At 41.1% G+C, this 10,863-nt stretch overlaps 1 pseudogene; it reads right to left on the bottom strand.

The window, feature by feature from the left end:
• Nucleotides 1–312: 312 nt before the first annotated feature.
• LOC147299471 (uncharacterized) lies at nt 313–10,490 on the bottom strand (annotated as a pseudogene).
• Nucleotides 10,491–10,863: the final 373 nt, after the last annotated feature.

Here is a 10,863-nt window from a genome sequence, read left to right as displayed (position 1 = left end):
TTTTGGTATTTTTCAAAAATTTGAACGAAAATCTCAAAACCTAAACCTAAAACTCTTCCCCCAAACTTAAATGAAACATTGTCCTCAATGTTTCGAACTAAGCATGCAATGAATCCTTCAAGTTAGGAAAACAAATACTCTAATGACCTAAAAACAGACCACAACCAACAAAAAAACTAAAGGAAAGTAGAAGGTTAAGAACTCCCTGATATCCATGCAAACAGCCATAGGGCAATGTCTCTTCTCTCCAAATGTTGGGTTGCCTCCCAATCAGCGCTAAGTTTAGCGTCTTCAGCCAGACTTGGTAGTACATCATGCGAATGGAACAGGATCCTCCAAGAGCATATTCTCCTGCGAACGCTCCATATTAGCCTCCAAGTAATGCTTAAGCCGATGGCCATTCACCTTGAATGTATTCTTTGTCTTTGTATTGCAGACCTCGACTGCACCATGAGGGTAAACATTAGTAACAGTAAATGGACCATACCATCGAGAAAGAAGTTTACCTGGAAAGAGTTTGAGGCGAGAATTGTAAAGCAAGACTTTCTGACCCACTTCGAAATGTTTCCTCAAAATGGCCTTGTCATGGTAGGCCTTAGTCTTGTCTTTGTAAATCCTAGAACTCTCGTAAGCCTCATTCCTGAGTTCTTCCAACTCACTCAATTGTAGCTTCCTATGGTCACCTGCCTCGTTCATCTTAAAAATGAAATGTTTAATAGCCCAATATGCTTTATGCTCTAATTCGACAGGTAAATGACATGGCTTACCAAAAACCAACCTGTACGGGGACATACCAATGGGAGTCTTATACGCTGTACGATAAGCCCATAGAGCATCTAAGAGGCGATCTGACCAATCTTTCAGGGAGGGGCTCACAGTCTTCTCCAAAATTTGCTTAATTTCCCTATTACAGATCTCAGCCTGTCCACTTGTCTGGGGGTGATAAGGTGTAGAAACCTTATGCTTGACACCATATTTGCTCAGCAAGGCCGCAAATAACCTGTTGTTGAAGTGAGATCCTCCATCACTAATAATAGCTCTGGGAGCGCCAAATCTTGCAAAAATATGATCCTTAAGAAATCTGAGGACAACTCTAGAATCATTAGTCTTGGATGGAATTGCTTCCACCCATTTCGACACATAATCAACCGCAAGCAAGATATACAAATAACCCTTGGAAGACGGAAATGGGCCCATGAAATCAATGCCCCAGACATCAAAAATCTCAACAATAAGAATGGGGTTAAGAGGCATTTGATTTCGTGAAGAAATATTACCCAACTTTTGGCACCTATCACAAGTGGTACAGAATGTATAAGCATCCTTGAACAAACTAGGCCAGTAAAAACCACACTGCAACACTTTTAGGGCCGTCTTCTTTGCTCCACCATGTCCTCCACATGCATCAGAATGGCAAAAAGTTAGTATAGACTGAAACTCAGATTCTGGCACACACCTTCTGATGATCTGGTCGGGGCACCGCTTAAATAGATATGGATCATCCCATATATAGTACTTAGCCGTGCTGATGAGCTTCTCCTTCTGAGCTCTCTGTATATCACCTGGAAGTTCTCCTGTAACAATATAATTAACAATATCAGAGTACCAAGGAACATAAACAGACAATGAGAACAACTGCTCATCTGGGAATCGCTCATTCAGAGGGAGGATGTCCTCCTCTGCAGTAGAACTGTGCACCAATCGACTAAGGTGATCCGCCACCACATTCTCTGAGCCCTTCTTATCTTTGATCTCTAGGTCAAACTCCTGGAGCAACAAAATCCATCTAATCAGCCTGGGCTTCGCATCTTTCTTTTGTAGAAGGTACCTAAGCGCTGCATGATCAGAAAACACAATCACTTTAGTTCCAATCAGATATGACCTGAATTTTTCTAAAGCAAAAATGACAGCCAAAAGATCCTTCTCTGTGGTGGAATAATTCAGCTGGGCATCGTTGAGAGTCCGACTGGCATAGTAGATAACATGTGGTATCTTGTTCACTCTCTGCCCTAACACAGCTCCCACAGCATAATCAGAAGCATCGCACATCAGCTCAAATGGCAAACTCCAATCAGGAGGCATAATGACTGGAGCTGATGTGAGAAGAGTCTTCAATCTGTTAAATGCGGCTAGACACTCCTCATTGAATTCAAACGGCACCTCCTTGGCCAACAATCTACTCAAAGGCCGAGCTATCTGGGAAAAATCCTTAATGAACCGCCTGTAAAAACCTGCATGACCAAGAAACGATCTCACATCCTTAACTGTCAAAGGTGGTGGAAGATTACTTACCAGATCAACCTTGGCCTTATCCACCTCTATCCCTCTACTGGATATGACATGGCCAAGAACAATACCATGTTGTACCATAAAATGGCACTTCTCCCAATTCAAAACCAAATTGCATTCCTGGCATCTTTCTAAAACCAAAGCAAGATTATGTAGGCATTTATCATAAGAAGAACCAAATACACTGAAGTCATCCATAAATACCTCTATTATATGCTCCACCATATCCGAAAAAATGCTCATCATGCATCGCTGAAAAGTACCTGGAGCATTGCACAAGCCAAAGGGCATGCGCCTGTAGGAAAAAGTGCCATAGGGACAGGTAAATGTCGTCTTCTCCTGGTCCTCTGGGGCTATAGCTATCTGGTTGTAGCCTGAATACCCATCTAGAAAGCAATAATGGCTATGACCTGCAAGACGTTCCAACATCTGATCAATAAAAGGTAATGGGAAATGGTCTTTCCGAGTACCTGAGTTAAGTTTCCTGTAGTCTATGCAGACACGCCACCCTGTCTGTACTCGAGTTGGCACCAGCTCATTTGCATCATTTCTGACCACTGTAACACCAGACTTCTTAGGAACCACTTGCACCGGACTCACCTATTTGCTATATGATATGGGATAAATAATACCCACATCTAGCAACTTCAGCACCTCCTTCAGCACAACTTCCTTCATCACTGGGTTGAGTCTACGCTGAGCCTCTCTAGTTGGCTTAGCTCCATCCTCCAACAATATCCTGTGCATACACCTCGAGGGACTGATTCCCTTGATATCTGCAATACTCCACCCAATTGCTGTTTTGTGCTCTCTCAGCACTCTCAACAATTTCTCTTCTTCCTCTGCATTGAGGTTGGAAGCAATGATCACCGGTAATGTGCTTCCCTCACCCAAATAAGCATACTTCAGATGCTCAGGCAAATCCTTCAACTCTAGCTTAGGTGCCTGCAACACAGAGGGTACAAGTTTTGTATCAGAAACAGGTAAAGGCTCAAAAGCAGAAATATACATACCTGAACAGCGGGGTACGGCCTCTAAGTGAGCCAAAATGTTCTCAACCTGCTCATCCTCATGCACAGCCATAGGGCTATGAATCAAAGCTCTATCCAACGGATCACTGCTATAAGTCACATTAAACACCTGTTGACAAACCAAATCCATAACATCCACCCTAAAGCACTCGTGCTCATCACTGGGTAGTTTGAGTGCCTCAAACACTCTGAACTCAATGGTCTGTCCCTGCACATTCATAGTTAGTGTACCCTGTTGAACATCAATTTTTGTACCTGCAGTGGCCATAAAGGCACGACCAAGTATCAAGGGTAATTGTGCCTCATACATAGGTACGGCCTCCATTTCCAAAATTAGGAAATCAGCCGGCAATATCAATCCATCTACTCTCACAAGTACATCCTCCAAAATTCCTCTGGGGTACTTAACTGATCTATCAGCTAACTGGATACTCACAGAAGTCGCCTTCAGCTCACCTAAATTCAAAGTCTCATACACAGAAAATGGCATTAAATTCACAGAGGCACCTAAATCAAGGAGAGTTTTCTCAAACCTACAATCCCCAATGATACAAGGGATAGTGAAGCTGCCTTGGTCCTTGAGCTTGGGAGGTAGCTTCCTCTGAATCACTGCTGAAACCTCCTCAGAGACCTTCACTGTCTCGAACTCTTTGAACCTTCTCTTGTTTGTGCACAAGTCCTTGAGGAACTTTGCATATCTTGGCACTTGCTTAATCGCATCTAGAAGGGGAATATTGATCTCCACCTTCTTGAATATCTCCATAACACCCTTCAGAGGGTCCTCTTTCTTAGCCTTCTGCAACCTGCTAGGAAAAGGAGCATGTATAGAAATCAACTTAGAGGGGTCAGATTGTACCTGAGGTAAGGGAAAACCCTTGGGAACTACCACATGGTTGCCTGAAGATGGCACAGAAGAGTCTAAGGTACCCTTAACAGGTTCGGCTATGATCTCAGGTGCATCTTCTGACTTGACACCTTCCTCCACAACTTCTTTCTCCTCTTTCCCAACTATCTTACCCCCTCTGAGAGTAATTGCATTCACCTGCTCCTTATTCTTGGGGTTAATGATCACTTGCCCTGGAAGTCTCCCTGGCTCTCTTTGATTCAGTGCGGTAGCTAACTGGCCCATTTGTTGCTCAAGATTCGCAATGGCCCTATCAGTTTTCTGCATATGTGTCTCTGACTTCTGAATCAAAGACTGTGTGCTCTGAGCCATGGATGCAATCAAATCTTCCAAGGACTTCTTCTGAGGCTGTTGTTGTTGATAGCCCTGATGTGCCTGATGTGCCTGATGTTGTGGAAATGAACCTTGAGGCTGCTGCTGATTCTGGTTATTACTCCACCTGAAATTGGGATGATTCCGCCACCCTGGGTTGTAAGTAGGAGAGAATGGATCATTCCTGGGCCTCTGATTATATGAGTTCAGCATGTTGGCCTGTTCTTGCTCAAACTCAGGGAAATCGACACCATGAGGGCAAGAAATCGTTTCATGTCCAGGTGTAGCACAAATGGCGCAAACCTCCAATGATGGAGCTTTCTGATTTAGGGCAAGTATGACATCCATCTTGCGTTCCAGCCGAGCGATCTGCGCATTAGATGCAAGATTATTAGAAGTATTGACCTCATTAACACCAGCACACTTACCTCTAGTATCTGAATGCATTGTTTCTCTTGCCATCTCTTCATAGAGGTCAGAGGCTTCCTGGGCTGTCTTATTCCTGATAGAACCACCTGAAAAATTAATCACAGCATTCCTACTCGCAAGGGTTAGTCCTTTATAAAATATGCGCATCAATAAGTTCAAAGGAAGTCCATGATGTGGACATTGAAGTAGCAATGTATTAAAACGCTCCCAAGCCTCTGAGAATGACTCATCTTGTTGAGAAAACTGCATAATCTTATCTCGCAGCATATTCGTCTTTTGAGATGAAAAGAACTTTTCTAGGAACTTCTTCTCAATTTCATCCCAAGTCCTCAGTGATCCAGGTTTCAAAGAATTCAGCCAAAACTTAGCTTTATCCTTCAGAGTGTAAGGAAATACCCTCATCTTGAGTTGATTCTCATTCACACCTGTCAAGGGCAAAAAGCTCACAGCATTAAATATATCTTTAAGGTGAGTTAGCGGATCTTCACTAGGTAAACCATGAAAAGAGGGTAGCATATTAAAGTGAGAAGATTTGAGCTCATAATTTCTTGCAGCAGGTGGCAAAGCAATGCTCGAAGGGGAAGCAGGGATGGTCGGGATGTCTAGATCCCCCATGTGTTCCACGTTGTCTTCCTCGGCCATAACTTTTTCGAATTGGTGAGAGCTTGATGAAGATGTAGGAGACGGTGTAGGGGATGGCAAAGGTAAACGTGTTGCTGCTCGAACTAGTTCTGCCTTACTCCTTTCACAAAACAATCTGATTTCGGCTAATCTCTCATCCAAATAAGTGTCCTCAATTGGCTTGTTAGGATCTGGCTGGGACATGCACAAGTACCTACAAAATAAGAAATAAACAAATTAGAACCACAATTGAACAACAAGAGAAAAGTAATTTTCTGACTATTTTTTTTTTTATTTTTTTTGAAAATTAAAAAAACTAAGTAATTAAATAAATACGAAAATCAGAAAACTAAAACAAGTTAAAAACGAAAAACTAAACACAATACTACAACTATGACTCACGGCACAAGAACAAAAATAAAGGAAACTAAATTAATAAAAAGAAAACAGCAAATAATCACTAAATAAAAACACTAAAATAACGCACTAAGATTGTCACAAAGATCAAAACTAGTCCCCGGCAACGGCGCCAAAAACTGTTCGTTTTAAATTTAAATACTCGCAGTGCACGAATCTATATATAATATAGATGGCAAGCAAGGTCGATCCCACGAGGACTATTATTGATCTTTAAATGATAATCAGTATGCTAAAAAGAAACAAGGAAACAAGACACGAGTGGCTGCCCAAGTTGTCACGCCTAGGGCAGCTGCTCACTTGAAATAAAACACACGCACACACACACGAATGAGAGGGAGTTTGTATGACTTGAAAACAGTAAATTAAACCTAACTTTAAAGACTAAAATGCGCAACTAGCAAAGAGTATGAAAACAGCAAGTTATCTTGTGAGAATAGATTGGTAGATGATACTAGGACTCTAGGACTTTACCACTAGACCTCATATCCAATGTCATGGTGCAATTTCTGAAACCTTTAATTCCTATTGATGAATGCATTCGCATATTCACCTATGGCATAGCATGAAATGCATGATTCCCCAAATGTACAAACTAGTGCATGGCGTCTACCCTAGTTTGGTACCCTAAATGCAACCTAGGCATGGCATCTACCTAAGAACGCAGCAAGGTCCATTAACACACAAATGAGATTATTATGAATGCAAATAAAACCCTAAGGCATGGCGTCTACCTTAGGTGCATTAGTATTGATTTCACACAATTAGAATTCAGCCAATTACTAAATCCTAAGTTGTTTATCACTTGTATTAGGGGCTGATTGGTTGTCCTCACCCTAAATTGATTAAATTCTAGATGCAATAACCCTAGGTGATCAATCAAGGATTATAAACACATAGAGAACAATGATAAAAGTGAAATCAAAATCATCAAATACATGGAATTAAAGAAACAGCAACTATATCACCAACATTTGGTGCTAAGCTAAGGCAGCTGTTACCCATGCAAGAGTCATTACGATCTGTGAGAGTGACAAACACATAGCGCATAGCTCCAAATTAATGTACCCTATGTCCTCTATGATCCCTTTTCTCATGAATATTATCTTAGGATATCCACTTGTTGCCTATTGAAACTATCATCCTTTCGAGCTTATTTAGTTTCACAACATATATCTAGATGCATGCAACCTAAGGTGATCAGTCAAAGATGCGGAACAAATAGATTCAATTTAAACAGAGATCCAAGATTTGTCAACATGTAAATAATTAAAAATCAATAATCCATAGTGAGAGTAAGCAGCATCGCTAGGGCTTCATCCTAGCCCTAGCCCAATATTCAGCTACACATAATTAAATCCATAAATAAACAAAGCATAATTAAAACAATTAAAATAAAAGAAAGGGAAGAAGAAATCAAGCCACGGATGATGAGGTGGAGGCGGCTCCACCCTTGGACGGTGTGGCTGCAAGGTGGCGTGATGGCTGCTGCTCGGCTTGGGCTCCACGGCAAGGCTGCTGGGGTGCTCGGCAAAGTGGTGGCAGCAAGAAGATGGTGCGGCTAGGTGGTGGTGGCTGCGGCGTGACTTCCTCCTCCTTCTTCAGTTCAGTCCAAAAATAAAAGAACACAAAGATAGGTGGCTGTAGCAGAAAAGTAAAGAGAAGAGAAGGAGGTGATGGGGGCTGCGGCAAGAGAAAAGAAAAAGATGGTGGCTGCTAGGGTTTGCTTCAGAGAAATAAAAGAAAGAGAGAGAAAGGACAAGGGGTGTGCGGCAAGAAAGAGGGAGGCTGCTAGGGTTTCTGAAAAATTCAAGAGAAGAGAACCCTCTCCTTGAGTTATAAAGATGTATTTATAGAGGAGAGTGGGGCTAAGATTTCTCTTTCTCTTCAATGTGGGATAAGTGCATTCCTTGCACACCAAGACTTATAATTTTCGGCCAAGCATGGGCCTTAGGCTGATTTGGGCTCTGTTTGGGCGTAACTCCCTTTTTAGCTCGCGGAACTGCTGCGCTACCTCCTTTAAAATGGCCATATCTTGAGCTAGAAAACTCGGAATCGAAATCCGTAAAATTCCCTGCGAAGCTAACATCCGTGTCTTTCCAACCATATATGGCATGCTACCTTATTCGTTCTGGAGAATTACAGAATTGCTGTCGAAATTTGTGCTCTATTTTCCAGGGTTTTGACTTCTTTTTTCAGCTAGGATTCCTTGGGAGGCAAGAACAAGAAAGTGCAGCAGCAGCTAGGGTTAGGACAGCATTGGGCTTGCGGCAAGGGCTTTGGCTTTGGGCTTAAGTGACACACGCCAACCCCCTAGGGTTTAGTGCATGCGCATGGCTGCTAGTCTTGGGCTGGCGCATTGGGCTTCCTCTTGGGCTGGCGCATGCATGCATGCATGGCCCCTTCAGATTTCGGCATTGCATAGGCCCATGACCCATTTGACTTGTTGACTTTGTCATAGTTGACCCTTGACCATTAACTTTGACTTCCCATTTTGCCCTTCATCTCCATTTGAATTTGAATTCATTTCTTCCCTCCATTTATTTTCATGGATGTCCACCACCTTCTAGAAGCTTCAGGAACCTTGACTTTGTAGAGTTGACTTTGACCAACATTTCCTAGTGCAACTAGGATTTCTTGTAAATGAGGGATTCTTTATCCATTCCGACTTCCCGTATTGACCATATTGCCCCTGGGGTCTCCTAGTGTCATTAGGACTCCTTTCCCTAGTAGGGTTAGGTTTCCTAGTTCAACCAAGATTTCCTGTTTCAATCAGGATTTCTCATTTCTTGCTCCGCAATGATGGTTCTGGACTTGATGCTTCCTAGTGTGACTAGGAATCCTCATTTGACTAGGATTTCTGCACTTTTCCTGGCTTGACCAGGATTTCACTCGTTTTCCTAGTTTGACTAGGAAACGTCTAAAAATGGTTCTTTTGGCTCCTTTTATCTTCTTTGCTCATTTTATCCTATAAGAACAAAAGCAAACTAACAACACACAAAATATCGAGTTCTTGCACTCTAGGTTAGGGAGTTAGTATCATAAAGTAGTGTAAAATGAGCACTCAACAGACATGCTCTCAACAATAAAACACTCAGAGATTGGGTTGACATGTGCACTCAAGTATATGTGAGAGATGATATGATAGACAAATGCAAAAAGCTCACATATTAATAATGAAAGACAGGCACCCATGAAAAAAAACACTGATCTCAAGAAAAGGATTTAAAATACTTGAAAGAAAATCAATAACCATAAGCTTCCTTTTTATCTAGACTCCACATAATGAACTACAATTCTCCCAAGATCAAGTAGGGCTTTATTCGGGGTTGTAACGGAGGCTTAGGTTAGGATAAGGTATTGAAATAAAACGGATAACAAAGGGCTACAGACTATGGATTTGCACAAAACAACAGTAGAGGCGTTCCTTGCATAATTTGCACTCATAGTCTTGAATTCGAAAACTTTTCTTTTTCAACCTTTGAAATCGTCTATTCCCTTAAACTTTAAACTTTTTTTATTTTTTATTTTTTTATTTTTTATTTATTTATTTATTTTTTTTATAAGAGAACGACACAATCTTAAGCACAATTCCTTCTCTTCCAAGCTATGCACACACATTTCTTTTCAACCTCACAGCTTCATTAGCTCAATGCAAATCCATCAGTAAGGTAAAAGGTAGAGGAGTGAAACTCTCCCAAACTAAGGTTTTGGTACTGGGGTAAGCAAAGAAAAGGTCCTTAGGCTCAAAATGTTTGACTAGGGTTATAACATAGGGTAGGCCTTAGGTTATGGGTTAAAACAAACAAGGCCTAATATCATTTCCTAAGATTCATGTAGTTATATCCATGCTTTGTATAGAATAAGAGAGAAGTTCTAGCTTATTGATTCACAATTATATTCCAAGTACTTAATCAAAAGAAAGAATAATGAGATCACAACGATTTTATATGACACGAAAATTTTAGAGTAATGTCAACACTCAAGAATTGAAGTACAGGGCTCAAAAGCTCACTTAGGTCATACAAGTCTACTCTATTAAGTATATGCATCTCTAGTCATGTAAGTTATTACTTAAGCTCACGAAAACAAGGCCCACTTCATAGAGTTGTATAACATGTTATGAACCAATACTAGAGATAGAAGAATTCGTACTATATAGTCAAACTAGACATGCTCATACTAGCCATGCATAATAAAATCAATTAGTTGAGGACTCAAGACAACAAAAAAAACAAACATAAACATTTTTTTTTTTTTTCAAAAATTCAATGCATTCCCCACCCCCAAACTTAAAAGAAACATTGTCCTCAATGTTTAAATGAAAGACAGATGTAATGCACATTATAATGAACAGAGGAAGGGAAAAACAATAAATAAAACAAATCTACTTAAATGAGCGAAAAGGGGGTGAAAACGTACCTTGGATGGTATGCAAATGGCTCGCCCATGCATAAGTACCAAATCACCTCCTCGTCGTCATCCATCCCTTGGGTTGCCTCCCAAGAAGCGCTAAGTTTCACGTCTTTAGACAGACCTAGTCTTGTACTAGAAATCAATTTTCTCTTGCTTCAGCCCAAAATTAGGTTCAAGGAAAGGCTTCACACGATGACCGTTAACCTTAAATGTGTTCCCATTCTTCGGATTCTTGAGTTCAACTGTACCATAGGGAAACACTCGAACCACCTCATAAGGTCCGGTCCATTTTGAACGCAACTTGCCTGGGAAGAGACGTAATCTTGTATCATATAACAACACCTTCCCTCTGACAAGGAATTCTCTTGGACGTAGTTTCTTATCATGGTACCTCTTAGTCCTTTCCTTGTACAACTTAGCATTCTCATATGCGAAATGTCGTAT

This window comes from Dryas octopetala, chromosome 1 (genome assembly GCF_963921425.1).
Source record: "Dryas octopetala chromosome 1, drDryOcto1.1, whole genome shotgun sequence".
NCBI lineage: Eukaryota > Viridiplantae > Streptophyta > Magnoliopsida > Rosales > Rosaceae > Dryas > Dryas octopetala.
Note: the sequence above shows the minus strand (reverse complement) of the source record. Positions and strands in the feature narration are given on the sequence as shown.